Source organism: Triticum aestivum, chromosome 2D (assembly GCF_018294505.1).
Source record: "Triticum aestivum cultivar Chinese Spring chromosome 2D, IWGSC CS RefSeq v2.1, whole genome shotgun sequence".
Taxonomy (NCBI): domain Eukaryota; kingdom Viridiplantae; phylum Streptophyta; class Magnoliopsida; order Poales; family Poaceae; genus Triticum; species Triticum aestivum.
In genome coordinates, this window is record NC_057799.1 from 166,576,904 (window position 1) to 166,583,411 (window position 6,508).

Consider the following 6,508-nt stretch of genomic DNA (forward strand, 5'->3'; position numbering starts at 1 on the left):
AGCAATGGGCCATCATGGGCCATAGGGGAGAGAGAGGACACCCCACGTAGGGGAGGCCCCCCCATGGGGAGTCCAAATAGGACTAGGGGAAGGGTGCGCCCCCCTTTCCCTCTCTCTCTCCCTCTCCCTTCCTTCCTTCCCCCTTCCACCAAGTGGAATCCTACTAGGACTTGGAGTCCTAGTAGGACACCCTCCTCTTGGCGCGCCCTACAGGGTCGGCCGGCCTCCCCCTCTCCTCCTTTATATACGGGGGCAGGGGCACACCAAAGCAAACAGTTATTCTCTTAGCCATCTGCGATGCCCCCTCCACAGTTTAACACCTCGGTCATATCGTCATAGTGCTTAGGTGAAGCCCTGCGCCGGTAACACCGTCGCCACGCCGTCGTGCTGGCGGAACTCTCCCTCATCCTCAAATGGATCAAGAGGTCGAGGAATGTCATCATGCTGAACATGTGCTGAACACGGAGGTGCCGTACGTTCGGTACTTGGATCGGTTGGATCGTGAAGACGTTCGACTACATCAACCGCGTTACTAAACACTTCCGCTTTCGGTCTACGAGGGTACGTGGATAAACTCTCCCGTCTTGTTGCTATGCATCTTCTAGATAGATCTTGCGTGATCGTAGGATTTTTTTTTGAATTACTCCATTCCCCAACAGTGGCATCCGAGCCAGGTCTATGCGTAGATGTTTTATGCATGAGTAGAACACAATGAGTTGTGGGAGATAGTAGTCATACTGCTTACCACCAAGTCTTACTTTGATTTGGCAGTATTGTTGGATGAAGCGGCCCGAACCGACATTACATGACCGCGTTCATGAGACTAGTTCTACCGACGTGCTTTTACACATAGGTGGCTGGCGGGTGTATGTTTCTCCAACTTTAGTTGAATCGAGTTTGACTACGGTCGGTCCTTGTTGAAGGTTAAAACAGCACACTTGACGAAAAATCGTTGTGGTTTTGATGCGTAGGTAAGAACGGTTCTTGCTAGAAGCTCGTAGCAGCCACGTAAAACTTGTAACAACAAAGTAGAGGATGTCTAACTTGTTGTTGCAGGGCTTGTTGTGATGTGATATGGTCAAGACATGATGTGATATAAATTGTTGTATGAGATGATCATGTTTTGTAACAGAGTTATCGACAACTGGCAGGAGCCATATGGTTGTCGCTTTATTGTATGAAATGCAATCGCCATGTAATTGCTTTACTTTATCACTAAGCGTTAGCGATAGTCGTAGAAGCAATAGTTGGCGAGACGAGAATGATGCTATGATGGAGATCAAGGTGTCAAGCCGGTGACGATGGAGATCATGACGATGCTTCTGTGATGGAGATCATGAGCACAAGATGATGATGGCCATATCATGTCACATATTTTGATTGCATGTGATGTTTATCTTTTTATGCATCTTATTTTGCTTAGTTCGGCGGTAGCATTATAAGATGATCTCTTACTAAATTTCAAGGCATAAGTGTTCTCCCTGAGTATGCACCGTTGCTACAGTTCGTCGTGCCGAGACACCACATGATGATCAGGTGTGATAAGCTCTACGTTCACATACAACGGGTGCAAGCCAGTTTTGCACGTGCAGAATACTCGGGTTAAACTTGACGAGCCTAGCATATGGAGATATGGCCTCGGAAGACTGAGACCGGAAGGTCGAATGTGAATCATATAGTAGATATGATCAATATAGTGATGTTCACCATTGAAAACTACTCCATCTCACGTGATAATCAGACATGGTTTAGTTGATTTGGATCACGTGATCATTTAGATGACTAGAGGTATGTCTATCTAAGTGGGAGTTCTTAAGTAATATGATTAAATTAAACTTCAATTTATCATGAACTTAGTCCTCATAGTTTTTGCATGTTTATGTTGTTGTAGATCAATGGCCCGTGCTACCGTTCCCTTGAATTTTAATGCATTCCTAGAGAAAGCTAAGTTGAAAGATGATGGTAGCAATTACACGGACTGGGTCCGTAACTTGAGGATTTTCCTCATTGCTGCACAGAAGAATTACGTCCTGGAAGCACCGCTAGGTGTACCACCTGCGCCAGCAACTGTAGACATTGTGAATGCCTGGCAGACGCGTGTTGATGACTAGTCGATAGTTCAGTGTGCCATGCTTTACGGCTTAGAATCGGGACTTCAAAGACGTTTTGAACGTCATAGAGCATATGAGATGTTCCAAGAGTTGAAGTTAATATTTCAAGCAAATGCCCGAGTTAAGAGATATGAAGTCTCCAACAAGTTCTATAGCTGCAAAATGGAGGAGAATAGTTTTGTCAGTGAACACATACTCAGAATGTCTGGGTACCATAACCACTTGACTCATCTGGGAGTTAATCTTCCTGATGATAGTGTCATTGACAGAGTTCTTCAATCACTGCCACCAAGCTATAAAGGCTTCGTGATGAACTATAATATGCAAGGGATTACGAAAACGATACCCGAGCTCTTCGCAATGCTAAAGGCTGCAGAGGTAGAAATCAAGAAGGAGCATCAAGTGTTGATGGTCAACAAGACCACTAGTTTCAAGAAAAAGGGCAAATGGAAGAAGGGGAAATTCAAGAAGAATAACAAGCAAGTTTCTACTCCCGGGAAGAAGCCCAAGTCTGGACCTAAGCCTGAAACTGAGTGCTTCTACTCAAAAGGGACTGGTCACTAGAAGCGGAACTGCCCCAAGTATTTGGCGGATAAGAAGGATGGAGAAGCGAAAGGTATATTTGATATACATGTTGTTGATGTGTACCTTACTAATGCTCATAGTAGCGCCTGGGTATTTGATACTGGTTTTGTTGCTGATATTTGGAACTCGAAACAGGGGCTACGGATTAAACGAAGATTGGCTAAGGACGAGGTGACGATGCGCGTCGGAAATGGTTCCAAGGTCGATGTGATTGCCGTCGGCACGCTACCTCTACATCTACCTTCAAGATTAGTTTTAGACCTGAATAATTGTTATTTGGTGCCAGCGTTGAGCATGAACATTACATCTGGATCTTGTTTAATGCGAGATGGTTATTCATTTAAATCAGAGAATAATGGTTGTTCTATTTATATAAGTAATATCTTTTATGGTCATGCACCCTTGTTGAGTGGTCTATTTTTGTTGAATCTCGATCGTGGTGATACACATATTCATAATATTGAAGCCAAAAGATGCAAAGTTGATAATGATAGTGCAATTAATTTGTGGCACTGCCATTTAGGTCATATTGGTGTAAAGCGCATGAAGAAACTCCATGCTGATGGGCTTTTGGAATCACCTGATTATGAATCACTTGGTGCTTGCCAACCATGCCTCATGGGAAAGATGACTAAAACTCCGTTCTCCGGAACAATGGAACGAGCTACTGACTTATTGGAAATAATACATACTGATGTATGCGGTCCAATGAATGTTGAGGCTCGTGTCGGGTATCGTTATTTTCTTACCTTCACAGATGATTTGAGCAGATATGGGTATATCTACTTAATGAAGCATAAGTCTGAAACGTTTGAAAAGTTCAAAGAATTTCAGAGTGAAGTGGAAAATCATCGTAACAAGAAAATAAAGTTTCTACCATCTGATCATGGAGGCGAATATTTGAGTTACGAGTTTGGTCTTCATTTGAAACAATGTGGAATAGTTTCGCAACTCACGCCACCTGGAACACCATAGCGTAATGGTGTGTCTGAAAATCATAACCGTACTTTATTGTATATGGTGCGATCTATGATGTCTCTTACTGATTTACCGCTATCGTTTTGGGGTTATGCTTTAGAGACGGCTGCATTCACTTTAAATAGGGCACCATCGAAATCCGTTGAGACGGCGCCTTATGAACTGTGGTTTGGCAAGAAACCAAAGTTGTCGTTTCTTAAAGTTTGGGGCTGCGATGCTTATGTGAAAAAACTTCAACCTGATAAGCTCGAACCCAAATCGGAGAAATGTGTCTTCATAGGATACCCAAAGGAAACTGTCGGGTACACCTTCTATCATAGATCCGAAGGCAAGATATTTGTTGCTAAGAATGGATCCTTTCTAGAGAAGGAGTTTCTCTCGAAAGAAGTGAGTGGGAGGAAAGTAGAACTTGATGAGGTAATTGTACCTTCTCCCGAGTTGGAAAGTAGTCCATCACATAAATCAGTTCCAGTGATTCCTACACCAATTAGTGAGGAAGCTAATGATGATGATCATGAAACTTCGGATCAAGTTACTACCAAACCTCGTAGGTCTTCCAGAGTACGGTCCGCACCAGAGTGGCACGGTAATCCTGTTCTGGAAGTCATGTTACTAGACCGTGATGAACCTACGAACCATGAGGAAGCAATGATGAGCCTAGATTCCGCGAAATGGCTTGAGACATGAAATTTGAGATGGGATCCATGTACGAGAACAAAGTGTGGACTTTGGTGGACTTGCCCGATGACCAGCAAGCCAAAGAAGAAGACCGACACTGACGGTAATGTTACTGTCTACAAAGCTCGACTTGTTGTGAAAGGTTTTCGACAAGTTCAAGGAGTTGACTACGATGAGACCTTCTCACCCGCAGCGATGCTTAAGTCTGTCCGAATAATATTAGCAATTGCCGCATTTTATGATTATGAAATTTGGCAGATGGATGTCAAATTGCATTCCTTAATGGATTTCTTGAAGAAGAATTGTATATGATACAACCAGAAGGTTTTGTCCATCCAAAGGGTGCTAACAAAGTGTGCAAGCTCCGGCGATCCATTTATGGATTGGTACAAGCCTCTCGGAGTTGGAATAAACGCTTTGATAGTGTGATCAAAGCATATGGTTTTATACAGACTTTTGGAGAAGCCTGTATTTACAAGAAAGTGAGTGGGAGCTCTGTAGCATTTCTAATATTATATGTGGATGACATATTGTTGATTGGAAATGATATAGAATTTCTTGATAGCATAGAAGGATACTTGAATAAGAGTTTTTAAATGAAAGACCTCGGTGAAGCTGCTTACATATTGGGCATCAAGATCTATAGAGATAGATCAAGACGCTTAATTAGACTTTCACAAAGCACATACCCTGATAAAGTTTTGAAGAAGTTTAAAATGGATCAATCAAAGAAAGGGTTATTTCCTGTGTTACAACGTGTGAAGTTGAGTCAGACTCAATGCTCGACCACTACAGAAGATAGAGAGAAAATGGAAGTCATTCCCTATGCTTCAGCCATAGGCTCTATCATGTATGCAATGCTGTGTACCAGACCTGATGTGTGCCTTGCTATAAGTATAGCAGGGAGGTACCAAAGTAATCCAGGAGTGGAGCACTGGACAGCGGTCAAGAACATCCTGAAATACCTGAAAAGAACTAAGGATATGTTTCTCGCTTATGGAGGTGACAAAGAGCTCGTCGTAAATGGTTACGTCGATGCAAGATTTGACACTGATCCGGATGACTCTAAGTCACAATCCGGATACGTTTTTACATTGAATGGTGGAGCTGTCAGTTGGTGCAGTTCCAAGCAAAGCGTCGTGGCGGGATCTACGTGTGAAGCGGAGTACATAGCTGCTTCGGAAGCAGCAAATGAAGGAGTCTGGATGAAGGAGTTCATATCCGATCTATGTGTCATACCTAGTGCATCGGGTCCAATGAAAATCTTTTGTGACAATACTAGTGCAATTGCCTTGGCAAAGGAATCCAGATTTCACAAGAGAACCAAGCACATCAAGAGACGCTTCAATTCCATTTGTCATCAAGTGTCGGTGTAACATCCCAATTTTCAATTTGAATGTTATACATAGATCATCATATGCATATCATATTTATTTTTGCATTTTGTTGTGATCCTAGAAATCTTAAGCAACTCAAGGACCCAAGGAGAGAGTTGGAGGTTTCACAAAATTCATATTTGAATTTATTTCAAATTTGAAAAAAAAGGATCAATTTGATTTTAATATTTTTCTCTCCAATTATTTCCAATAATAAAAATAAATGAGAGAAGATAATATGACTTCTTCAACAGAAGAGAAATTTTGGAGAAGAAATTTTAAAATCAAATTATTATTTTATCTGTATTTTATTTGCGATTTTATTTGAATTAGAGAAAACTTGCATTTTTGAAAATTGCATTTTAGTCCAGAAAAATGTTCATCTTGTCCTAAATATTAGGTTTGGATGGTGAAAATTGTTTCCGGAATTTAGAATTTTTTTATATTTTATTAGGATTTTCCTTTCACGGCAAATTATTAAAAAAAAAAGGTTCCGGACCGACTGGGCCGAAACCCAGCCGGCCCATCCGCCCCACGCCGCCTCCCTCTCCGTGCGGACGCGAACTCCAGCAGGAGGAGTCCGGGTCGGCCACCGCTGTCGCCCCCTGCCCAAGGCACCCCCCGGGGCCCTTTATAACCCGACACACCCGCCGCCTCCTCCTCCACCTCGCCCGCACCCCGCCGCCGCCACTGAGCACCGCCGCCGCCGCAGCTCGCCTCCGCCGCCGCGCCGCCGCCTAGCGCCGCCACCGCAACTCGCCTCCGCCTAGCGCCGCCACC